The following is a 27,147-nucleotide window of genomic DNA, read 5'->3' as shown; positions in this document are numbered from 1 at the left end:
GAATTCCAGTCACCCATGACTATTAAATTTTCGTCTCCCTTCACTATCTGAATAATTTCTTTTATTTCATCATACATTTCTTCAATTTCTTCGTCATCTGCAGAGCTAGTTGGCATATAAACTTGTAGTACTGTAGTAGGTGTGGGCTTCGTATCTATCTTGGCCACAATAATGCGTTCACTATGCTGTTTGTAGTAGCTTACCCGCATTCCTATTTTCCTATTCATTATTAAACCTACTCCTGCATTACCTCTATTTGATTTTGTGTTTATAACCCTGTAGTCACCTGACCAGAAGTCTTGTTCCTCCTGCCACCGAACTTCACTAATTCCCACTATATCTAACTTTAACCTATCCATTTCCCTTTTTAAATTTTCTAACCTACCTGCCCGATTAAGGGATCTGACATTCCACGCTCCGACCCGTAGAACGCCAGTTTTCATTCTCCTGGTAACGACATCCTCTTGAGTAGTCCCCGCCCGGAGATCCGAATGGGGGACTATTTTACCTCCGGAATATTTTACCCAAGAGGACGCCATCATCATTTAATCATACAGTAAAGCTGCATGTCCTCGGGAAAAATTACGGCTGTAGTTTCCCCTTGCTTTCAGCCGTTCGCAGTACCAGCACAGCAAGGCCGTTTTGGTTATTGTTACAAGGCCAGATCAGTCAATCATCCAGACTGTTGCCCTTGCAACTACTTAAAAGGCTGCTGCCCCTCTTCAGGAACCACACGTTTGTCTGGCCTCTCAACAGATACCCCTCCGTTGTGGTTGCACCTACGGTACGGCTATCTGTATCGCTGAGGCACGGAAGCCTCCCCACCAACAGCAAGGTCCATGGTTCATGGGGGGGGGGGGGAGTTGGAAATAACAGAAAGAAACCATTTTGAGAATAAAGTACCAAATTTAGAAAACTTTCTAGGCAGAAAATTTAAAAAAAAAAATCAGTAACAACAAGGACTGTAGAAAGGAAAAGATCACATTGAGACAAGATGACATAGTAGTGCAGAAACAGGAAACAATGAAGCGGGAAGAGGAACTGAAGTTGTTACGTGATCCTAGTTGGTCAGTACGAAGACAAAAAGAAAACGTGTTTCAGAAAATGGCAACCGTACACAACTGATCAGTAAACGTGACAAGCAGGAGGTGACGTCTCACGGGGACGTCAGAGCGACGTTTGACCTGTCTTCGGAACCCTCGGCACGATTTCACAAGAGGGCGTTTAGAAACGGAATTTATAGACTTAATAGCGGGCTGCGCGGCCTCGCACAGCCTGACTTACGAATACGAGAAAAAATGGGGCGTGTATAAAGCGGCGGCGTCGATTAGCATACCTTAATTGAAAACGCACCGCTCCACTTAACTAAAAGTGTCATATAATAGAATGAAGTCTGTGTTTGCAAGCGGGGCGGTGCAACGAGACGGAACAGGGAGAGAGAGAGAGAGAGAGAGAGAGAGAGATGGAGGCGAGGAAAAGAGCGCAGGGAGACGGATAGGGGCGGGAAAGCGCGAGAGGAGGCGTGCTGTACAAACACAGCCTCTACTCCCCCGCCCCCACGTGGAAACTAATTAACAGGCTCGCAGGTTTTCACGGCGTGTACACGGCCAGATTTAATTAAAAATATGTACACCGGCGGGCCGGTCCCTCGGAGGCAGCAGCGGGGAGGGACCCACTCTCCGCCCTGCCCCACACGGCCGGCCGCAGGTGCAATTCGCTCAGGAGCAGGTTCTCACTGCCGAGATGTCTTGGGTCGATAACGCGGCACCCACATCGGCGCTGGCAGTTCGGAAAAACGGCATCAAGTTTCACCTGTTAATACACCTCCATCTCTGTAAATCTGATAATAGCTTCTCATGCATAAAATCGCCAGTCTGGCCATTAGGTGCACTGACCAACTCCTACGTACCAACATTTTTGGCGGCTTCTGTAACAGTCTAGCTTTGTTTCGTTCACTAATTTATAAAAGTGCACGTCTGCAAATATGTAATTGAATGGAGTCACAGTGAGCAGAGAATGCAACAATTTTGTTTCCTTCTGTTCACAACATGCTAAATACATGCAATTAAATACATATATGATTACATAACAGTAATTGTTACATGCACAGAGATTAAAAAATATATAAACCAACTGACCTAACCTACATTCAGAGAAAAATTATCGAAAACTGAGCCACACCTTGTAAGGTGGCCATAATTTCGCACCTTACAAGCACTCATCTACATAATTTGCCGTGATTTACAACGGGAATTAGGTATCATTTGATACCTAATTGCGTTTCTTGTCTGTAGAACACAGAGAGCAGAAGATAGTACTAAATTATACTAGTCAGAGGACAGCCTTCTGTGGTCCTAGTGTTTGAAAGAGTTTATTTGTGGCTGGAGTTCTTCCATCGTCGCTGACGTGTACAAGAACCATCACTCCGACGCACCGGACGCAGTACATACGGTGATATTGCTAATTGCTCTGTCTTTTTAGAGCTATAAAGCTAAACAGCTGTGATCACGTAAGTGATATTGCCACTGAGGTTGCACACCACTGTATTGTCTTCTAGTGTTTGGTACGTAGATGATGTCAGTCATCTCGCATTATTTATATTAGGTCGTTTAGCCATAAAAAGAGGCATATTTGGGCAATCGATCAATAATATTAGTTAGGAAATTCATTTGAATCTCTTTATGTCTATTGGACATTGATATATAAACATTTGTAATACATAAAGGAGTTCTAATCTACAATAAATGTATAAGGAGAAACAACATTTGTCATTTGGTAGTTACTAGTTCCCTTAATCATTCATTTATGTTTATGTTGTGATTTTTATGTTAAAGAGCAAAAAGGAGGAAATAATATCACCATTAACAGATCCTAAGATCTGTTTCAGGGGGTAGTTAGACAGGGCCAAATCTTCATTTTTGTATCAGTATTTTCCGTTGTGCGCAGCCATTTTTACACCCGCCAGAAGTAGCATCTTGAATATGGCTTACCCTAGCAGGATCCTGCTTAGAGTCTTCTGATAGTAGTCATAAAGTGCTTAGAAACCTCGTAAATTTTCAAAAAAAAAATCCGATTTTTAATCTATAGGAATTATTGTTGTGGTCACCAGCTTGCGTGTGTACTTGGCAGTGGTAAAGTCATGCGATAACATTACAAATAATATTTCTGTATTTTATTCTATTTCTTTTCAGAAGCGTTGTGCTTTAGCCAGCTGGCTGCAATTTATTGAATTTATGTTATGTTCTTTGTCGTTGTATTTTGTTTATATTGTAACGACACTGCTCGTTCACGACGTTGCCATTAGTTTAGCTTCTTTGTTGTAGGTATTTTATGTTATGTAGTTGTTACATAATAAATGTGGGTAGTGTAAACTGTGTGTACTTTTAAGAGAGAACTGTTATCAGGGATCAGTCCATGATAACTATGGTGAAAGGGCGCTTAGGAGCACAATAGATCACTAGTTGTAACAATATAGAAATGGCAGATACACTGGGTAGTCAAGAAAGCCTGTGGGATGAGAAAGAGTTAGCTTTATTGGCAGCGCAAGTCACAGGTGAGGGGAATACCGATCCAAGGGAACTTTTTGAGGATGATATTCAAGCCCGTGGTGGGCAATCTGATAGCGAAGATGAGGAACAGAGACACACTGAAGCAGCCGTAAAGATACGGGACTATAATGTAGGGAGTCCAAGTGAACGTAGAACAACTACTAATCGTGGTAGATCACCGTCAGTGACATCGTCACGAGGGAGAATATCAGGGACGCGCGGTGATGACTTTTGAATATCAGGAAATGGAAAGGGAAAAGGGCATAAGATCACCTAAGAGTAGAGGAAGAGAAAGTCGCAATAGGAAAGAAGATTTAGATAACACAGATGTGTTGGAGATCCTTGCATACCTAAAAGCAATGGGACGTGAAATGGGAAGTAAAATTCAGAAGTTCAGCTCAGAAATGAGAAATAAAATTCAAAAAGTCAGCTCTGAATTGGGAAGTCAAATAAAAAGGGGAAATGATGAAGTATCCGCTGAATTGGAAGATCAAATAAAAAAGGGAAATGATGAAGTACGCTCTGAAATGGGAAGTAAAATTCAAAACGTTAGTGCTGAAAAGGAAAGTAAAATTCAAAACGGCAGTGTCGAAATCCAGTCGATTAAACATGAAACGAGGGAAGTTAAAAATGAAGTAGTGACGCTCCGATCAAAACTAGAACGAGAGATTGCGGAGGTCAGAAGAACTGCGAACGAGGCGCGATTACTAGCGAGGGGCGCAAAGCGAATAGCTCTTGAAACGTTAGAGAAGACAGAAAATACGACAAAGATAGGCAGAGGTACATTAACGAAGTTGCAGAGGCGCTTGAAACAAGTAGAAACAATGCAGCTGCAATAGACAGAAATTGCGCCAAACAAGGCATTGACCGCGGAGCTCTCACAATTTAAACAAAACATAGAAAGCTAAATTAAGCAATTGTCCCGAAAATCAGGTCGAAATCTAGTCAAAAATCGCATCTCAGAAAAGAAATAGTAGGCGATTTGGTAGTAACAGAAACTGAGAGACCTCGTTCAAACTCAACACGATCATGTCCAAGCCCAGACGATACTAGAATGTGCTCGAATGTAAGACTTGCTCGTCAACTACAGACTGAAAGCGTGTCTGCAGAACAACGAGATATCGCTAGAGATATGGCCCTCGCATCTACACAAGGCACGAGTGGGTCGCAAATCGCGAATACGAAGAAAGGTAACGAGATATTTCATATGCATAATTGTTACCCGATAATGCGCACCATGGGACATTTTTCCAGTGATGAAAACATAACAGGGAGTAGAAGAGAAGATGACCAAAGTAACGGTAGACCGGAAACGTTAGCGCCAAGTGAGAATGTGGTAGGCCGAGCGGGCAGAAATTCTAATGAAATTTTCGATTTTAAGTATTTCTATCTCTGTACGAAAATACCAGCATTACAAAGTTGAGGGTAATGTTTTACACCCAAAAAACTTTCATTGGACAATTTGATTTATCATTACCTCCTCACTGGCCTCTGATGTACAAACTAGACTTCGTACGTTCAAATATCGAGGGAACATCGGCCGAATGCATGCGGAACATTGCAATAATGTGCACATCATACGAAGAGTTTCGTGACGCATTTTTAAACAAATACTAGTCCAAGGAGACACAGGACAGAATCAAACAGGAAATAATGATGAACAGAGACTTGGAGACCTCAGGGTTCCATAGTCCAGTGAAGTATTTCGAAAACTTGACCAAGAAAAATCAGTATTTGGACGACACATGCACACCGGCTGATAGCACAAGATTTTGTTACATGAAGTTGCCAATTTCCTACGAGCAAACGCTCGTCGGCCGATGTGGAAGTGATGTAGAAGGATTCGAGGATAACATAAGAGAGTTAGAGTTCACTTTCAACCAGCAGCAGGTGCAAGGAAAACGAAGGCAGAGAGACATGCAAAGTGAAAGAAGGAAGAACAACGGAGGGAATAATAGAGGCCATAATTGTCAAAACATTGGCCGCCTCGCCAATAATATTTATACCGTAATGGAAACAATGTACAGTGGAAGAACTATGGCAGAGACTATAGGCAAGAAAATGAACGCAGATGGGAGCCACAAAATAATGGCGCATCATGGGGCAATAGAGAAACTCGTCAACGGTCTGACCCAGGATAGGGTGGAATGAATAACAACAGGAATCGAGAACAATCAATTGAAATTAGACCAGCTAACCCTGGGAGAGTAGGTCAAAATGACGTAGAAAGTGATCAATGACTAGGACAGACGACGGGCACTAGTGAAGATGCGCCCGTAAACCGCGTCGGAAGTAATAACATAAATATTATAGAATATGAGTACATGAGGGAGATATTACTTGCTGAAAAGGAAACGTTACCCAAACAGGAAATCTATCCAGTGGTAAAAGTACAAATTGGAGGAGTTATGGCTCCTTCTGTAATAAATAGTGGAAGCGAACTTTCAGCTATTTCAGATAGGCTGTTCGCTAAATGCAAGGATTCAGTTAATCCACCGATGCTCACAGTACAATAAACAAAGATACGAAGTGCGTCAGTTGGAAAGGGTATGGAAATATCGCAACAAACACGTTTAGATTTTGAATGCCAAGACACCAGATGAGTGCAGATCTGTTCATAATACTAAAACTAACTGCTGACATAATAAGCGGTGTAGATTTTCTTACAGCGCAGAAAGCTATCACTGATCTAGGAAGAGGGGAGTTAATGTTAGGGAAAAAAAAAACAAAATAAAAATCAGATTTGATGAGAAGGCAATAAACGCTCAAATTCCGGCGAACTGTTTAAAACTACAATTCACAGACCAACATGCAGTTCAGAGGACAGAGTGCAAAAAATGAATGAGAATAGGGCAGAGTTCAAGTCAGAACGTGAGCAGATGAATGAAATCAACAGTAAGATTGGATCGAAACTCGAGAATCTGGAAAACATAGATAATATGGACAGGCAAGGGTTGGAGCTTGCACTAAAAAATAACGCAGAAATCTTCTTACCTAAAACCGGATGCATTAAGGGCTATCAATATAAATTTGAGGTAAAGAAACATAGACCATTTTGGGTACCTCCTTATCCCATCCCATGGTCATACTGGGAAAGGGTTCTAGGTGAACTACGAAGAATGGAGGACGGAGGTGTAATGGAGGCCGCGGGATCTGAGTATAATAATCCAATAGGCATAGAAGACAAAAAGGACCGTGGAATTCGAGTGGTGTTAGACCCACGACAAATAAATACCATTATTGTGCCAGAGCTGGACCACCCTGAAAGGCTTGAGGAGGTCCTTCAAAGATTTCATGGGGTTTCGATGTTTTCCTCACTTGATTTACGATCGAGCTTTTGGCAGATAGACCTCGATCCTAACTGCCGAAAATACACGGCCTTTATTGCCTTCAGAAAGTGTTTTCAATTCAAAAGGCTCCCTTTTGGATTTAATATATCTTCAGCCACATTTATCAGGTGTTTTGGCAAAATATTTAGTGGAGAGTTAAAAGAGAAGATCATGTGTTATGTAGATGATATATTGAAAACAGTAAATACCTGGGAGGGACATAACAAACTCTTAGAGGAAGTGTTAGGCAGTTTGAAAAGATATAGGGTTGCTACAAATATTGATAAGTTTTGTTTTGGGAGCAGTAGGGTTAGCTTTCTGGAACACGTGATAACAGGAGAAGGGATTAGTCCCGACCCAGAGAGGATGGCAGCAGTTGCAAAGTTTGCCACTCCTACAACCAGGAAACAGCTGAGAGGGTTTCTAGGGATAATAAATTTTTATAAAAAGTTTGTATATGTGGAAACATTAGCTAGTCCCCAAATCTGCCAACTGAAAGGAAAAGGAACACCCTGGGTGTGGGATGAGTGTGCAGAACGAGAATTCAATAATTTGATTGCCGCACTCGTCAATGCTCCTATTTTATCACATCATGACTTATCAGAGGATTTTTGTATGGCCACTGACAGCGCGAAGACCGGTTTGGGAGTTATGGTGTTTCATGAGTTTGAATAAGATGGCAAATTAGTACACAGAACTATCGTCTTTGGTAGCAGGGTACTATCCAAAAGTGAAAGGAATTACTCTGTTACCGAACCTGAAGTCCGTGCAATGCTATGGGGATTTAAAAAGTTTATGTACTTTCTGTTCGGTAGAAAAACAAAATTCTACACGGACCATAGGGCCCTAGAATTTCTCCTGACGGCCAAACGTCCACATGGAAGACTAGCGAGATGGGTAGCTGTGCTTCAAGTATACCAGTTTTAAGCAATCTATGTGCCTGGTCCGACAAACGTCATTGCTGACGCCCTGTCCCGTTCACCTATTGGTATAAGAGAAGTGACGGCTGAAGCATTAGATCAAGAGCATCAAGAGCTCATTTCGTTGTTCTACCTCAAAAGGATTGCGTGTAAAAACTTCGTCACTGTAACCGTGCGGAATATCCAGAATGAGCAGGATAAGGACCCAGATTCAGTCAAAATAAAGGGAAAATGGAAGGATCAGACGTAGGCCCGCATAAGACAGCACTACATCTTGAGAAAAGGGATTCTGTTTTATAGGACAAACTTTAATGATTCGTTTTGGGTGGTGTGCATACCAAATAAGTTAATAAATAAGCTTATATGGTATAGACACCTAAGTTACGCACATTTCGGTCCACGAAAATGTTTTATGAAAATGAGGAGTGTCTGCTATTTTAAAAACGCAGAGAAACGTATAAGGAAAGTACTAGCCATCTGTAAAAACTGCCAAAAGGCGAAATCCACAATTGTAGGGCCCCGGGTTCCTTTATACCCAATTATTCCTGAGAAACAAAGCCATATGGCAGCGATGAATTTGATGGGACCATTACCCAACACACCGAGGGGCTATCAATATACACTCCTGGAAATTGAAATAAGAACACCGTGAATTCATTGTCCCAGGAAGGGGAAACTTTATTGACACATTCCTGGGGTCAGATACATCACATGATCACACTGACAGAACCACAGGCACATAGACACAGGCAACAGAGCATGCACAATGTCGGCACTAGTACAGTGTATATCCACCTTTCGCAGCAATGCAGGCTGCAATTCTCCCATGGAGACGATCGTAGAGATGCTGGATGTAGTCCTGTGGAACGGCTTGCCATGCCATTTCCACCTGGCGCCTCAGTTGGACCAGCGTTCGTGCTGGACGTGCAGACCGCGTGAGACGACGCTTCATCCAGTCCCAAACATGCTCAATGGGGGACAGATCCGGAGATCTTGCTGGCCAGGGTAGTTGACTTACACCTTCTAGAGCACGTTGGGTGGCACGGGATACATGCGGACGTGCATTGTCCTGTTGGAACAGCAAGTTCCCTTGCCGGTCTAGGAATGGTAGAACGATGGGTTCGATGACGGTTTGGATGTACCGTGCACTATTCAGTGTCCCCTCGACGATCACCAGTGGTGTACGGCCAGTGTAGGAGATCGCTCCCCACACCATGATGCCGGGTGTTGGCCCTGTGTGCCTCGGTCGTATGCAGTCCTGATTGTGGCGCTCACCTGCACGGCGCCAAACACGCATACGACCATCATTGGCACCAAGGCAGAAGCGACTCTCATTGCTGAAGACGACACGTCTCCATTCGTCCCTCCATTCACGCCTGTCGCGACGCCACTGGAGGCGGGCTGCACGATGGTGGGGCGTGAGCGGAAGACGGCCTAACGGTGTGCGGGACCGTAGCCCAGCTTCATGGAGACGGTTGCGAATGGTCCTCGCCGATACCCCAGGAGCAACAGTGTCCCCAATTTGCTGGGAAGTGGCGGTGCGGTCCCCTACGGCACTGCGTAGGATCCTACGGTCTTGGCGTGCATCCGTGCGTCGCTGCGGTCCGGTCCCAGGTCGACGGGAACGTGCACCTTCCGCCGACCACTGGCGACAACATCGATGTACTGTGGAGACCGCACGCCCCACGTGTTGAGCAATTCGACGGTACGTCCACCCGGCCTCCCGCATGCCCACTATACGCCCTCGCTCAAAGTCCGTCAACTGCACATACGGTTCACGTCCACGCTGTCGCGGCATGCTACCAGTGTTAAAGACTGCGATGGAGCTCCGTATGCCACGGCAAACTGGCTGACACTGACGGCGGCGGTGCACAAATGCTGGGCAGCTAGCGCCATTCGACGGCCAACACCGCGGTTCCTGGTGTGTCCGCTGTGCCGTGCGTGTGATCATTGCTTGTACAGCCCTCTCGCAGTGTCCGGAGCAAGTATGGTGGGTCTGACACACCGGTGTCAATGTGTTCTTTTTTCCATTTCCAGGAGTGTATATTGGTAGTACTGGAGCTGCCATCTAAATTTGTAACGTTCACATCACTAAAAAGGTCGACTCGTGCAACTGTGAGTAGAGCCTCGTGCACTTAATAAACCAAGTGGGAACTATAGATTCTGTTATCTCAGATAATGGACCTCAATATACATCTGAGGTATGGAAAGGTACACTAAGAAGGTATAAAGTAAAGCCCAAATTTATTAGTAGATGTGGGGAGAATGGTGAAAGATTTGGGTAATTTATGTAGAATCATGCTAGCTGGGATGTATTTCTCAAAGATTTTCAGGAGGTGATAATCGAGCTCCCTACAGTACTACACTGATGCCATATATGATAGTTCTGAAGAATAGGGACCCTAAAAATAAAATTCGAGGACTGATCGATTTTCCACAAAGTACGCGCTGACAACATAAAGATATAGTGAACGAGGCTTGGGGCAATATTCGGGTCGCTGGAGAGAAGCGCAAGGTGCGCGTGGACCAAAGGGCGTGCATGAGTGAATTTGTATTTGGTCAGAAAGTCTTAGTTAAGTCTTATAGGTTGTCCAATAAACAAATGAAGCTATGTCAAAAGTTCTTCAAGAGAGGCAGCGGCCCTGTACATATAAGAAGACTAGCGCACGCAAATGCGGTTGAAATTGAATGTGTGACATTACGAAAATCTTTGGAACTACATCATGTGAGCCATCTCAGGCCATTTATAGAATAAGTAGGAAGAATTAAAATGAGCTTGTAAGGTTAAAGTAAAGTATATTGTATATAGTTAGCAATTAAATTAAGTTATTGCACTGTAGGCATATGTACATTTATCAATATTTTCTGTGCTATTATCATGTTAAAAGAGGTACTACAGTGCATAAAAGGGCAGGATGTCGAGAGTGAGTAAATTTGAGTATGTTTTTTTGTGTAGGCTATAACTATGTGGACAGCAAGCTGAGCATACAATTTTGACGCCATCCGACACACGTTTGCATGAAAGACATTATCACGACGTACGTAGACGACATTCTTATTGCAGAAGCTAACTGGACTGAACACAATCTGACTCTTGAACAATTGTTGCAAACTTTTCGTGCACAAGGACTCACAGTTAATCTCAGTAAATCGTATTTTGGTAAAACTTCTATAAAATTTCTTGGACACGTAATTTCAGCAGAAGGCATTGCGCCTGATTCGGAAAAACTTCAAGCTCTACGTGACATTACTGTTCCTACGACGAAGAAGCAACTACGCAGTTTTTTGGGCTTAATTAACTTTTTTCGTAAATTTATTCATCATTCTGCTTTAGACACACCTAGATTATGCCAATTGACAGGTAAAAACATTATTTGGTCTTGGGATAAGCAAGCACACTCTGAATTTGTGAACCTGAAAGAAGCCTTGTTGAATGCTCCACTTTTATCGCACCCAGATCTTACCAGAAATTTTTCCATTGCCACCGACAGTTCCAACACAGCTTTAGGCGTACATATTTTTCAGGAAATTGAAGAAGATGGTTGTACAGTAATTAAAAACATCGCATTTGCAAGTCGCATTCTGTCGCCTGCTGAACGAAATTATTCTGTTACAGAACTGGAAACGTTATGTGTTGTATGGGCTTTTACGAGATTTCGGCACTTTCTTTATGGCAGGCATACCACCGTCTACACAGATCACAGAGCGATACAATTCTTACTTTCGGCTAAATTCACTCACGACAGATTAAGCAGATGGAAGCTTTATTTACAGGAATTTAATTTCACAATTGCTCACATTCCCGGCACACAAAATGTTGTAGCAGACGCACTATCTCGTTCTCTCAGCAATAATCAGCAAGACATCGCAACCAACTTCTGCAAAGCAAATTTCAGCGTCATGTACATTCAGCAAGTTGCATTTGAAAATTTTATTTCGTCGTCATTACAGGACATAGCAAAAGAGCAAAGTAAAGACAATGTGTGGAAAGAAATTAAACACCTTTGGCAAAATAGGAATAATGTTACGATTAGAAACCATTACACTGTACGCAATGACATTCTATTTCGCCGCTCTCATCCTGACAGCAACAATTGGTTATTATGCATTCCTGACGAACTGGTTAACAAATTAATCTGGTACACTCATTTAAGTTACGCACATTACGGAGCCAGAAAATGTTTTCTTATACTGAGACAGAACTGTTATTTTACCAACATGGAGAAACGTATACGACGAGTTTTAGCGTCATGTAAAATTTGCCAGAAAGCTAAGTCAGACACCACGTCACATATTCCTCCATTATATCCCATTGTACCTGTTCAATTAAGACATATGGCCGCTGTAGACATTTTTGGTTCGATTCCGAGAACTAACAGAGGTTTTTGCTACATCTTTGTCGCTGTTGAACTCACTTCAAAATTTGTTACTTTCACTCCGTTACGCAAAGCTACTGCTAAAACTGTTTCGAAAGCATTTGTAAAACATTTTCTATTTCATGTAGGGCATGTGATGAAAGTAATTTCCGATAACGGATCACAATTTCGTTCTGCTATATGGACACGCATGTTACGAGTTAGAAACATTTCTCCGATCTATGTATCCAAGTACCATGCTTCTTCGAACCCCTGTGAACGATTAATGAAAGAAATTGGTAAACTGTGTAGAATATACTGCCACAAAAGACATATTGATTGGGACACACACATATTCTCATTCCAAGATGTAATTAATTCCATACCAAATGAATCCACTATGCTATCTCCGTCTGTTATACTGAAAAACGTTGAACCACCTAACAAAGTTACAGAATTAGTAAACTTTCCTACATCTCGTCGACTACGACACCATGAAATAATTGACATTGCACTGAACAACATCAAACGTGCCGCAGAGCGCCGGAGAAGACAGCAAAAACAGGTTTGTACACGCCGAGACTTTCACATTGGACAGAAGATATTAGTACGTACACACTGAGCCGGCCGCGGTGGTCTAGCGGTTCTGGCGCTGCAGTCCGGAACCGCGGGACTGCTACGGTCGCAGGTTCGAATCCTGCCTCGGGCATGGCTGTGTGTGATGTCCTTAGGTTAGTTAGGTTTAAGTAGTTCTAAGTTCTAGGGGACTTATGACCTAAGATGTTGAGTCCCATAGTGCTCAGAGCCATTTGAACCATTTGTACGTACACACTATTTATCCAGCAGAATAAAAGGTAAGTGCAGTAAATTTGAACTTCTATACGCAGGTCCATATCGGATTCGCAGCATTCCTCACCCCAATGTTGTACACGTAGAAACTCTGAGAAGAAAAAAAAAGTAAAGGCAACCAACATGTCTCTAACATTAAACCCTTTATTGAGTGAAGACACTTTATGATTTAACATGCTATGATGCCATTTACACATTTTATGACTATTTCTGCAATTATATTCACATGACTACCTACTGATGATTATCGTATTTTTTCTTGGCAAGTGTCCGGCAAGGTAAGGTTAGCAGGTCGCTCTTCTTGTCATTACACATCAGACCGTGCATATTTTTTCAGATAAACTTACGTATCTTATGAATAATTATGCAATTTTGCCTAGTGACATATTAATTTTATTAAATTCTCTCTCCATTAAAGTCTTTAATTGTCGCCTCTATTAACTACACAACATACAAGCTGAACGCAAAGAAGGTCACATTTCTTGTCACCATTTTTTTTATGTATGTACGATTGTTTCATGTTTGTTTGTATGCACTATGAAATGGTTAAGATATAGCAAACACCAGTTGACTTTGACATTTTTTGCCCTATGATATCTCAACATCGTGACTGTTTTACTTTTTTTTTTTTTTTGCTGCTGCATTGTGATATTCTGTGTACATTTTTGCCTTTGAACACTATATATGTTTTTGACATATTAAGTTTTCTGTCATGTTATGCTGTATGCTTAATTATGTTACCATAAACCAGTCATTATTTAGTGAGTATACGATGTAAATGCAAGACATTAATCTTTGATCATCATTTTCAGAAAGAAATAACGTGTAAAGGAAATAAATTAAACAGAAATGGGAATTTCACCTACGAAAAAAACGAAAGAAGATGCAAAAACCTTATGAGGAAGAGTAAATGGATCAGAATTAACAAGCATTAACAAGGATATACTATACACATCGTAGAATAGCAGTCTTAACTAATTTTTTCTTTCAGAATACGAAGCGATTGATGCAGGCTGTCAGACAGAACTACACATCTTAGTTTTAGTGATGAAATATGATAGAAATAAGGAATAATTGTCTAATGAATAATGAAGTGACTTTTTTGCAGATGATAATGAATGATGAAGAGTAATGATGAAGAATATGCAGCTATGAATAATGAAGTTTTTCTTTACAGGTGATGATAATAATGGAGTTATGATAATATGGATAATGAAGTGATGGATAATGAAGTTTTTTCTTTACAGATGAGGATGATATTGAAGTTTATGTATTTATGCTATGTAGTTATTTAAGTATTTGTTGCAGTTTGTTTTGACAGTATGTTTTATATCGTATGGTATGATGACTGAAGGTTTTGGAAAGGACAGCTAGAGAACACATTCGTATTTTTATACACATTTCACTACCTGTTAATTCGAAGTTCACTACTTTTCAGCATAGTATGCGTTTCTTCTTTCAGCTCAATAATCCATTTTGTATTTTTTCCAGGAGAAGCTTTTCATGCTACTTACTAAACCTGTTACTTATTAAACCTGTACTAGTACTTGCATTTTTTTACCCAGTTATGTCTATCATTTATGAATGTGACTACATATACTCTACTTGTTTCATTTGTATTTTTTCCAGGAGAAGCTTTTCATGCTACTTACTAAACCTGTTACTTATTAAACCTGTACAAGTACTTGCATTTTTTTACCCAGTTATGTCTATCATTTATGAATGTGACTACATATACTCTACTTGTTTCATAACGTTGCTACAGCTGACTCATGACGAATGACGTTACACATTTTCATTTACAGGACCAACCCAGAAGCAAATTTTTTTTCTTGCTTTCCCCTATAATTACCCAAAGCAATGTATTGCTAACAAAAAAATGTATTACCAGTCCCAAATAATGCTACCCGTTTAAGAGAGTTCTGAATAATACTGATCAGCTCTGAATAGTATGTCAATTGAATACATAAATACTATGCGCATAATTTCAGCGAATAATACTTTTATTCTACTGTTCTCTGTAAAATGTTGTCTGTAAAACGAATGACTTCTGATGATTTGTAATTAAGCAATCAATTTCAATGTTATCTGTAAAACGAATGACTTCTGATGATTTGTAATTAAGCAACGAATTTCAATGTTATCTGTAAAACGAATGACTTCTGATGATTTGTAATTAGGCAACGAATTTCAATGTAAAACGAATGACTTCTGATGATTTGTAATTAAGCAATCAATTTCAATGTTATTTGTAAAACGAATGACTTCTGATGATTTGTAATTAAGCAACGAATTTCAATGTTATCTGTAAAACGAATGACTTCTGATGATTTGTAATTAGGCAACGAATTTCAATGTAAAACGAATGACTTCTGATGATTTGTAATTAAGCAATCAATTTCAATGTTATTTGTAAAACGAATGACTTCTGATGATTTGTAATTAAGCAACGAATTTCAATGTTATCTGTAAAACGAATGACTTCTGATGATTTGTAATTAAGCAACGAATTTCAATGTCATCTGTAAAACGAATGATTTCTATGATTTATAATTGGGCAATGAGTGCCAATGTTGTCAGTAAAACGCCAAGCAATGAACATTATTCTGTAATACTACATACATGGTACAGAAATGTTCAATAACTGGGCAATGAATGCCGCAAACTACTAATGTAATTTTCAGTGAAGACTAGTATGTGACTTAATGTCCTTCACCTTCTGGCCTAACTACCCGAATTACTGCAATATCTATTTGTCCTGTATGTCCTCATGATCATGGAGCACTATATTTGGTTTTTGCACTAATTCCACGTTGGTGTGCCTTGTAAGAGCGTGGTGTTGACACGACATGCTGTCCACCACCGTGAGCGATGGAGACGTTATTATGGTCCCACTGTTTGGTGTACCTGATGTACTGCCAAAATGATAACATGGAATATTACTACGACATTTCAGTGTCTTGGCTACGCTGATAAACACTTCTGGGAAAAGAACTTCAGATTGTCTCACTTGGTGTTGTACTTCTGTGGAAAGATATGGACTTTCAGTGCAGCTGCGTGCAACCTAAGTGCTACAACCATGACGCAATCCTTCCTATTCCTTTCCTAATTCTTGTAAAATGAAAAAGTCATATACAGTGCGTGTGCATTTCCTTTCATTTTGTTAATCAGTTGTCCTGAAATTACCAAAGACTTCTATAGTGCATGTGGACTTTATTACACTCCTTGATTTGTTTGTTTGTTGTAGAAAAATACTAGAGAGTATTACAGTGTGTGCACTTTTGCCATTTGTTAATATGTTTTGTACTTAACTTCAGTGAGTGTACACTTCATGCCATTTGTACTCATTACATATACATTTGTGATTTCCTGATATGTTCACTACTTCAGTGCGTGTGCACTTTTGTCATTTGTCAATATGATTTGTACTCATTAGGTTTATTTGTCGTAAAAATATTAGAGAGTTTTACAGTGCATGTGCACTTTATGTCGTTTGTACTCATTACGTATACATTTTGATTTGCTGATATGTTCTGAACTGCAGTGCACGTGCACTTACGTCACTTGTCAACATAATTTTTTGTTGTGAAAATGCTAAAGAGTTTTTCAGTGCGTGTGCACTTATGTCATATGTTCTGTACTCATTGCCATTGTCTGAAATGTTTTGTACTCGGTGCATGTGCACCACATTTAATTCATGTTCTACATCTGAATATTCTGTGAATTGTAAAAGTTAATTAATTATGAAAAAATTTGTTGCTCATGGCAAGTCCAAATGACTCACCATCGCTGCCAAATTTTTGCCCCCCCAGTGGAGGGTTATGAAACACGTATGTATTCAGTGTATTCATTAACAGCGATGGCGAGGCATGACAGAATCTCTGACCAGAGAGTTTTTTATCGTTGCTAATCTGCCCTTGACCGCGCGAGTGTTCAGTTGCATGTAGGGAGTCGGTAGTTGCAGTCGAGTTGCGAGGCAGTTGTTGTACGTAGCGAGTCGCGAGAGCATGTAGTAGCGCGCGAGAGACAGTCGCAGTTGTGTGTGAGGAGTCGGCGGGCGTCGACATGGGGCTCTGGTCAAGGTTCAGGACGAGGTGTATTTTTAAATAAGGTAATGAAACAGCATTGCGCTCATCTGATAATGTAATGTATCTTAACAGTAATTAATTTGTTGAAGAATCGCCCCAATAATAATTTTGTTCTGAAAGCAATTTTTTAAGAAAATAATCATTACAATTGAAACAATATTTCCTTTGCTTTTCCTCCCAGAATCAATTTATCAGGTTGATCTTAACTTTAATTTTGTGGGGACTTAATATTTTTGCACATTGTTATTATCATTGAGTTTTACTACTGTGGGAAGCTAACATTTGGCACTGTTTGCAATTCTTATTCAATTCATATCTTAATTGCGGGAAGATTACACTTAGCTCTATGTCCATTTACATTTGAATAAAATTATCAAACATTTCTGTGGGGAGGTTACAACATGAAATGGAAGTAATAAGCTGACATAGGCGGGTAAAAATTAATAAAGGAAAGTAAGAAGTGCTATATGTTCAAAGCACATGACATCGTTGGTAATACATAAAGACATGACAATCGTGTTAATGAGCAGTGATATTATAAAAGCCACCAAAATCTTTATATTTGCAGATACCATCAGTAAAATAAAATGTAACTTTATTAACATAAAAGGAAGAGTTAACGACAGATAAAGGTAATAGCAGCAGCTCCGGAAAAGACAGCGACAGAGAAGGTATTACTGAGTAAAAACATCAAAAAAGGCACGTGAAAGTATGATAAAAGAAAGTATCAGTAATTTTGTACTTAACTTGCTATGTAGTTTATGATTATCCACAGGAAGCACGCTGAAGCATGAAATGAAGAAAAGGCCCGCCTAATCACTCATTTGTGTATGTTTTGTGCAGACGTGCACTTTATTGTCCACAGATATTCACGACGACACCCATGACAAAACCAAGAGCCATGAGATCGAACGATCTTGTGATACCCAACGACGGTGTAGTACTTTCAATAGGGTTGTAGTTAGACTAGAATAAATATCCTACTGCCCAGTCGTGTAACAAGTAGTTTAACAAGTAGTATTTGCAATTATTAACATTGGGATCTGGTGATGATCATAATTCTACTGTTATGTGTATTTTTTCATAGGTATACAGGTGCTGACAGATATGTAATAATTAAATTACATAGGTTGAGGAATATGTTCTTTTATACAGTAATTAACATTAATTCTGTACTTGAAATTTTGATCAGAATAATAAGAGGCGTCATGGCTGATTGTACAACTAGAGCAACAATAAATTTAAAGATAAATGACCTCACTAGTGAGTGCATCTTACAAAAAAATTCTATTTCATAACAGGAATATGTCAATGATTTTGTGCTATGTACTGTATATTATTTGAGTAAATCAGAAACTAATTGTATGTAATAGTGGATACAGGTTTCACAAAAAGGAACTTTTGTGAGACACAGGAAGCAACAACATGATGTGCAGATGGAACAGGAGGCTAACGGCACGGCTATAGAGAAAAGTGGAAGCAAGGGACGTCGTCGGTAAGCCAAAGCCATGTCGCTGACGTGGGCATACAACAGGCCCATTAAAATGCGACTACCTAAAGACCTCAGGCGGCAGGTGGTGACTGAGCGAGCAGGTAGTATGTGGCAATCTGCGTGAGACCTACTCGGTCAGGTCAACATGAGTGTTTAAACGGCTATTAATATCTTGTCTCCACTGTTGTATTACACGATGGAGAGGAGATAAATGAACTGCACACATGATACAGTCAGTTAATCCTACAGAGAAACTGATAATAGCTGTAATGAACTGTGAACTCTATTTGCTTTTCCTACTGCTGTTCTCTGCCAGACAGAGACTGATAAACATCATAGTCTGCAGCAGTCAGTCACCTGGCCTGATGTCTGAGGAATCTGAGACACACACCACAACTCAAGTTCCACGTATAATGTCACCAAACAGATAACCTACCAAGTCTACAATTACCGATATCCTTATCAAAAATACAATATCTGTGTCAAGAGAAAGAAGTGACATGAAGAACAGAAGAGTAGGAACACAAACGTGGTAAAAAGAAGAAACACTAAGAACTGAAGACTGGATACCATTACACTTCTCTTAGCTGATGCAGAAGAATTTTATGTGACCCATAAAGATCCTACCTGACTGTACCTCCATCATACTGTGTGCAAATTCGACGGAAACTTGGCTGTTTCGATACGTACAGAGACTTACCTTTCCGTATATTCCGAGGATCCTTCCACATCATCAGCTCTGCGAGACACTTGTCACCTGATGGGATCAACAATGGGCTGAGGGTCCAAAGACTGACTTTGCAAAGCCACCATGACCGATCTCAAACAAGTGGTTGAACCAATCTTCCCTTCCTAAACTTCACAAAAACTGTAGATTCCATCCCTCTACACAAATGAAGATGAAAGTGTGTTGTGAAATCTGAATCAGTGTGCGACTCTTGATAAAAAAAAAGGCGTATAAATTTATGAATACTGAATAGTTACACCCACAAACTAATTGTTATCACTTTTGTAAACATCTTGTACTTATTTTTCAGGGTAGTCTTAAGAAAATATTTGTGAATATATTTGTGTAAAACTATTGTTTGTCATTCTCTTTTGATAATGATGCTATGTGCTTCAACGTTTTTAAATATTTGTGTATTTATTAATGTAAAATTATTGTTTGTCACTTTCTTTTATAAGAAAGTTTTAATATATTACATTTTTATACATTGTCAACAAGAACATTAGTTAAAATTGGTGATCGATCTGAACACTTATTACTAATATTAGTTGTCACAGTAAATGTAGATGCAGTTTGTCAAATAACGCTTTAGAACATAAGATTTTTGTAATGTTTAAAGTTAAAGAGTATAAACGTTAGGAAAACACTAGACTTGGACAATCAGTTTGTGATTTTTTTTTAATGCAAGCCAAGAGCATAAATATAACCAAGTAAAATTATGCAGGATGTTTCACAGAATTTTATATAATTGTATAATGACCAATAGATAACCTCTAGAATGACTGACATAACTGCTTGTTTTGCATATTAATAGCTAAATGAAGCATATGTAATTTATTGGATGACCACTTTGAAAAGATTAGGATACTTTAATATTCCTTGCCTCAACCTATGTCTTAGGGGTGGATGAATGACAGAGAGCATGGGACTTAAGTCTAAAGAAAGATGGGAACTGCCATTTTGAAAGAGCATAAAAATTTGTAATGTTAGTTAAATTTCCTTTGATAACATGTATTATTTAGTGTGTTATTATATATTCGAATTGTCTTGTCTCAAAAAAATGTTCCAAACACAAGGAGCAGACAGATTAAATAATAAATATATGGCAGTAACCCCATGAATCAACGCAAATTGACTGTAGAAGAACACATCATGATTCAATTGTTCCTTTGTCCTCATATTCTTATTAGTTTGCTTCTACAGAAAATTAATGGTTATATTATTTTCTACTGGATGAGATAATACCATAAGAATTACCCCATCATAGTACAAAATACTTCATTAGGTGGGGATATTGTAAGGTGGCTTTAATTTCGCACCTTACAAGCACTCATCTACATACTTTGCCGTGATTTAAAAATGGAATTAGGTATCATTCTATAGGTTGTACATCGTATATACTAATACTTAAAGAAGACTGACAGTCTCACGTACACCTAGTAAATAGTTGTTATCACTTATTGCATGAAATGTGATGGAGTGCCCTTCTGAACAAAATGGCATAATGAATGATTGCCTATACTGGTAGAGATTGGAACACCAGTGGAAATGAAACAGGTGTAACTCAAGCCTTGGGTGGAAATGCCTGCAGAAGTGTGATGGTCCTGCTTAACTCAGGAAGTAGCCAAGACGGACGCTCGAGGCACCTGAGAAAAGAAGCACAATACAGCGGCGGCCGGCCAGTATTGTAGTGGGGCCAGAAGGATAACCGGATAGTAATACTTTCGCAATTCTGAAAATCTTGGACGCAGCAGAGAGGAACAAGGTAGCGTTACCTCAGAAATCACGCAAGCTTGGTTATTTCCGAGGATTTTTACTCTTGAGTAGCGTACCATTGTATGAGTATAGGTATTTCCTCGCAAACTTTCCTCGCTGGACGACAAAAGACTAAAATATGGTTGCTCAGCGTTCGGAAGAATCTGTAGAGAGGGAGAATATTCCGTGGTTTCGAGAATATATTTCGCCTTCTGCAGTTACGAGGGAGGGGAGCTGAGATTTGCTGGGAAGCCAGCAGTGGAGAGAAAGAAGTCATCCGTTTTGAGTGTCCGTGTTTGACGGTCGCTTAGTATCACCTTTTGTTGAAACAGATGGCCTTGTTGTCTTTGCCCTCAGGAGATTTTATAGTTAGAGTGGTTACGCACTGTACTGTTGCGAACTTATACGATTCTGGACTTCGCCTCTGGGTAGGAACTCGTCGTTGAGTACGCAGCATTCAATGATTGAGAGCACTTGTTCTGTCTATACACACGTAGAGACGTTGTCTGAATTCCGTCCTTGTGGCTGGGAGTTTGCGTTTCTTGTCTGTAGAATACAGAGAGGAGAAGACAGTACTAGATTATACTAGTCAGAGGAAAGCCTTCTGCCGTCCTAGTGTTTGAAAGAGTTTATTTGTGGCTGGAGTTCTTCCATTGTCGCAGACGTGTACAAGAACCATCACTCCGACGCACCGGACGCGGTACATACGGTGATATTGCTAATTGCTTTGGCGTAGTAGATCTATAAAGCTAAACAGCTGTGATCACGTAAGTCGTACTTCCACTGAGGTTGCACACCACTGTAGATCATCTTTGAAAGTATTGTCTTCTAGTTGTTGGTACGTAGATGAAGTCAGTCATCTTGCAAAATTTATATTAGAATGCGTAGTCACAAAAAGAGGCAGATTTGGGCAGTTGATCAATAATATTAGCTAGGAAATTCATTTTTATCTCTTTATGTCCATTGGATATTGATTTATAAACATTTGTAATATATAAAGGGGTTCTAATCTGCAATAAATGTATAAGCAGAAACAACATTTGTCATTTAGTAGTTACTAGTTGCCGTAATCTTTCATTTATGTTTATGATGTAATATTTACGTTAAAGAGCAAGAAGGATTAAATAATATCACCATAACGAGATCCTAAGATCTGCTTCAGAGAGGGCCAAATATTCATTTTCGCGTCAGTATTTACCGTTGAGCACAGTCATTTTTACAGCCGCCAGAAGTAACATCTTGGAACCACGGCCATTGTCACCGCAACCAATGAATTTTGACGTATTTTAATAGGGTGGAGCCTCACAGTTCGTAAATATTAGAAGAAAGTCATGATTTATCTCCAAGAGCCGCTGACAATTTTTTTTATTAAAGGACCAGTTTGGGTACAGACCATCGGCAGGTATCTGGGTACCAGCGGAAAGAATATATAAAGAGCAAAATATAACTGGAGCAATATATAACTGAACTGACACTGTCTCACTGACTAATGAACTCGTTTACTAAAAAGTCTCATAATAAAATGTCACATACAAAAAAACATTCACAACATCACAGCAGCGATAAAATCAATGGCGCTAAATAATGAAATCCATGAATACGTCACTAGAAATAAAAAGTACGTTGGATGGAATAGTGTAACAGACAGTGTCAAAGCATGTCACGGAAACATAGGTACATTGCATTTATACAGAGTTATCTGTTGTCAACGAGAAAAAATTATTTCGCCAACCATAAAAATGTACCTACCAGTGCAGTCATACATATTACGTTAACAGTCATTATTAACATTAGGAAAACAGTTCATCTACATACTACTGGCTGCACAGCTGATTACGGTGCTATTCATCTTTTGGATATGCAGCTCTCGCCCTTTCTTTCCGCATTTGCAGTTAAATTATAGGACATGGATTCCGCATTTTTGCAAATACGGTGCTTCTTCTTTTTACCCAAGCGCGCTTCTGCACCTCTCTTCAGTGGATTTTTTGTTTATTGAGAAACTGTAAAAAGTGAAAATATTATACGTTGTAATTGATTTAACAAAGTGAGGCCTAAAGAAATTTACATTTACATCATTTGGTTTGCAGATAACAAGTTATCAATGCAGGATACTACAGAGTTGGTCCTGCAAAACCACATAAAGTAAAATCACGGTAAGAAACAAAAACGAACAAAAACTTTCTTTGGGCCTCACTTCGTTAAATCAGCTACGAGGTGCGACAGTAAAGTAATGAGACTGATGTGAAAAAAATGTTGCTTACCGTTTTAGTCAAGTTTAGTGTTGTCCCCTTCAAATTAGTTCCCTTCTGATTGCACACACTTTTTCCAGCGCTTCTGCCATTGATGGTAACATTTCTGCAACTCATCTTCTGGAATATCCTCCAAGACCCTCGTCACAGCTTTTTGGACATCTTGTGTTCTTTGAAAATAGTGTCCCTTGACCGCCGTTTTGACTCTTGGAAATAGAAAAAAATCGCACAGAGCGATATCTGGTGAATAAGCTGGCTGTGGTAGTACTGAAATTTGTTTTGAGGTTAAAAATTGCTGTACTGGCACAGCAGTATGGGATGGCGCATTATCGTGATGCAGAATCCAATTATCAGCAATGTTGGCAAAGACAAGAAGAACTTTTTACAAAGTCTTTCTAGAATTTCTTTGTAGTAATATTGGTTAACTGTTTGTCCAGGAGGCACCCACTCTTTATGAACAATTCCCTTGGAATCAAAGAAGCACACAAGAATTCATGGTCATCCACTCCGGTCTTCAACTTCAACATTCATTCTGCCTTTTATGCCAACGAAAAACTTGAGCTGTTGACATAACCACTTCTCGAAAAACCTTCTGAAGCTTACCGTATGTTGTCGTCGCTTTTTCACCCAATTTAACGCAAAAAGAAATGGCATACCGTTGCGCAATACTATGCGGTTCCATTTCCGTAACGAGAGACTCAAACACTTGTTAGCTTATTATAGCACAACTCACGATTGAGCAGTTGCATCGATGTGCCACTTGGACTAGAAGCAGCTTATAGACCAAGGTCAAAGATATTGTGCCTACGCAAGCCTGCAGGGTTGCCACATCTTGCAAAGAAAATCGGTATCATTACTTTATTGTCGCACCTCGTATAACCTAAAATATTTTCACTTTTTACAGTTCTTCAGTAAATAAAAAACCAGCTGATGGTGATGCAGAGATGCTGAAACATGTTTGGGTTTAAAAAACTGAGTGTTTACAAAAAGGTGGGACCCATATATTATAATTATTACACTGTTTACCAGTTGAACCAAATATGACCTATAGTTCTGCATCAATAGTTCCAACACGATTCAAGTACTCGTATCTAACCAATATATTCGTTGTGTGTTATATGTCACTATGAGTATATGTGACACTCACAATAGTTTAACGCTTTAGACGTTGTATGCAATATCGAATTACATTCATATACAGCCATCTCATAATGGGCTGTGGACAGAAACTGATTGTTGCTCTAGGCAGTAAATCATGACATGACCTCCTTCAATAAATCTTGTACAGAGCATGAAAATAGAAAGAGAGGGGATTGGCACAAATCACTGCCTGCTTATTCTTGGTCACACTTGTACTTGCTGTCCTCTGATGTGAAGCCCCGAGTTAAGCGATGAGCAATGACTTAGCCCTGCCGACACCTGTTATTATTGGTTAAGGGGCGTCCCTAGCCCTCGTTGTAACCAGCAGTAAGATGTTCACGCTGTTCCATCCAGTCTTGGAGCATTGATTTCCACGACGCAAGTCTTGCCTTAACTGGAGGTACTTTCAAAGGCTTTGATGTCTGAAGGAAATATTTTCTTGATTTTAGGCCACATGTACAAACACTGGGTGGTCTTAAACGTTCTCAACCATGGGTCGTTCTTCTTCAGCAACGACTTCTCGGTGGGTACTTCGAGGCGAATGCCAGCAAGACAGTACAACTTCTCAACAATTGTGTCTTTTGTACCTCTCAGCTGCCTCGGAACGTTATTTTGCATTGACTTTATGCTTGGAGCAGTGTGATTTAAAAGTGACACACGCTCAGTTGCAGGTAACGCTGGTGAACCAATTTGGTTCATTGTTAGTATACTGGGAAAGTGCACTCTGTCTACAAGAGAAATTGCTTATAAAATTCTGACACATCCGAGATTATTTCTCAAGTGTGTGGAACCCACACGTACTAGGAGTAACAGCGGATACTGAATGTTTATAAAGAATGGCAACACAAATTGTCACAAGTTTGTTCGATTTGTGGGAGAACGTGTCGGAGATGCTGGAAAACTCGGATTCCAATCGGTCCATGATAGACTCCCCGAGCACATGCTTAAAAATTTTGACGTACCATCATTAAGTGGGGATTCTGGAACTATACTACAATTCTCTATATACTGCTTCCGTAGGTACTGTGGTGCGCAAGAACGTCGTTAAACAATCATTCTTCTCACGTTCTGTACACGAATGGAAAAAGTGGCAGAATTGGAAGTACCCTCTGCCATAAGCACCATAGTAATCTCCAGAATACAGATGTAAATTGTAGTAAAAAAAACTTTCTTGTGAAACAGAAACAAAACAATAAACAGAAAAGGTAGTCTGTTCGAAAGTGCACATCCATGGGATAAAAATCTGCTGCTGGGAAGCATTCAGTATCTACATCTGCATCATGCTCCGCAAGCCACCTAATGGTGTGTGGTGGAGGGTACTTTTTGTACTACTAATTGAGCCCTCCAGATCAGTTCCAATCACGAATAGCGCGTGGGAAGAATGATTATTGGTAAGCCTCTGAATTGGCTAGAATTTCTCGAATTTTCTCTTCCCGGAAAGTGCTGTCTCGAAATTTCAGTAATAAATTTCTCCGTGATTCACAACAGCTCTCTTGTAACGTCTGCAAATGGAATTTGTTGGGCATCTCCGTAATGCTCTCGCGCCGACTAAACGATCCCGTGACGAAACGCGCCGCTCTTGGTTAGATCTCTATGGCTTCTATCAGTCCTACCGGGTAGGGATTCCAGACAGATGAACAATACTCAAGAATCGCTCGAACATGCGCCATTCAAGCCACTTCCCAAGTGGATGAGTTACGTTTCCTTAAAGAGTCTTCTTATGTACTTGGGTCTGGCGTCTGATTTTCCCACTTTTTGTTTTATGCGGTCATTCCACTTCAGGTCGCTCTGGATAGTTACCCCCAGATATTTTACAGTAGATGCTGTTTCCAGCGGCGTGTCATCCATAGTGTAGCTGTACAGTAGTGGGTTTCTTTTCCTACGTATACGCAGTATGTTATATTTATTTTCGTTCAGGGTCAACTTCCAGGGCCTGCACCATTCATCAATTCTCTGGCGGTTACTCTGCAAATCGTTACCATCTTCTGGCGTGGCTGCTTTGTTAAAGACAACTGCATCGTCTGCGAACAGCCTTAAAGAGCGTCTAAAACTTTCTACCAGGTCATTTATATATATTGCAAACAGTAACGGTACTATCACACTTCCTTGAGGTACTTCGTAAATTACCTTAACATCTGTCGTTTTTGTTCCGTTAAGAGCGACATTTTGAGTTCTATTTGCAAGGAAGTGTTTAATCCAGTAGAAAATCTGCTCCAGTACTCGATAAGGTCGTGTGTTGTCCCTTTTTTTTTCTTTTTTTTCACTAGTCGGCAGTGTAGGACGATGCCAAATGCCTTCCTGAAGTCAAGGAACACGGTACCAATCTGAGCGTAATTGTCTAAGGCGTTGTGGATCTCATGGAGTTACAGAGTGAGCTGAGTCTCACAGGATCTCTATTTGTGGAATCATGTTGATCTTTATAGAGGAGATTTTCATTCTAAAAAATGTCATAAATCTTGGGCATAAAACATGTTCCATAATTCTACAACAGATTTCCGTCAACAATATAGGTCTATAATTGTTTGAATCTGTCCTACGGCCCTCCTTCCAGTCGCTAAGTACCCTTCGTTGCTCAAGCCATCTACAATGAATTACTGCTAGAAGGGGAGCAAGTTTTGTCACATAATCTTTGTAGAATATTATAGGTATCTTATCTGGTCCTGACGCCCTTCCACTAGTAAGTAATGTAGTTGTT

Source organism: Schistocerca nitens, chromosome 4 (assembly GCF_023898315.1).
Source record: "Schistocerca nitens isolate TAMUIC-IGC-003100 chromosome 4, iqSchNite1.1, whole genome shotgun sequence".
NCBI classification, from domain to species: domain Eukaryota; kingdom Metazoa; phylum Arthropoda; class Insecta; order Orthoptera; family Acrididae; genus Schistocerca; species Schistocerca nitens.
The sequence above is the reverse complement of the archived record's forward strand: the minus strand, read 5'-3'. Positions refer to the sequence as shown.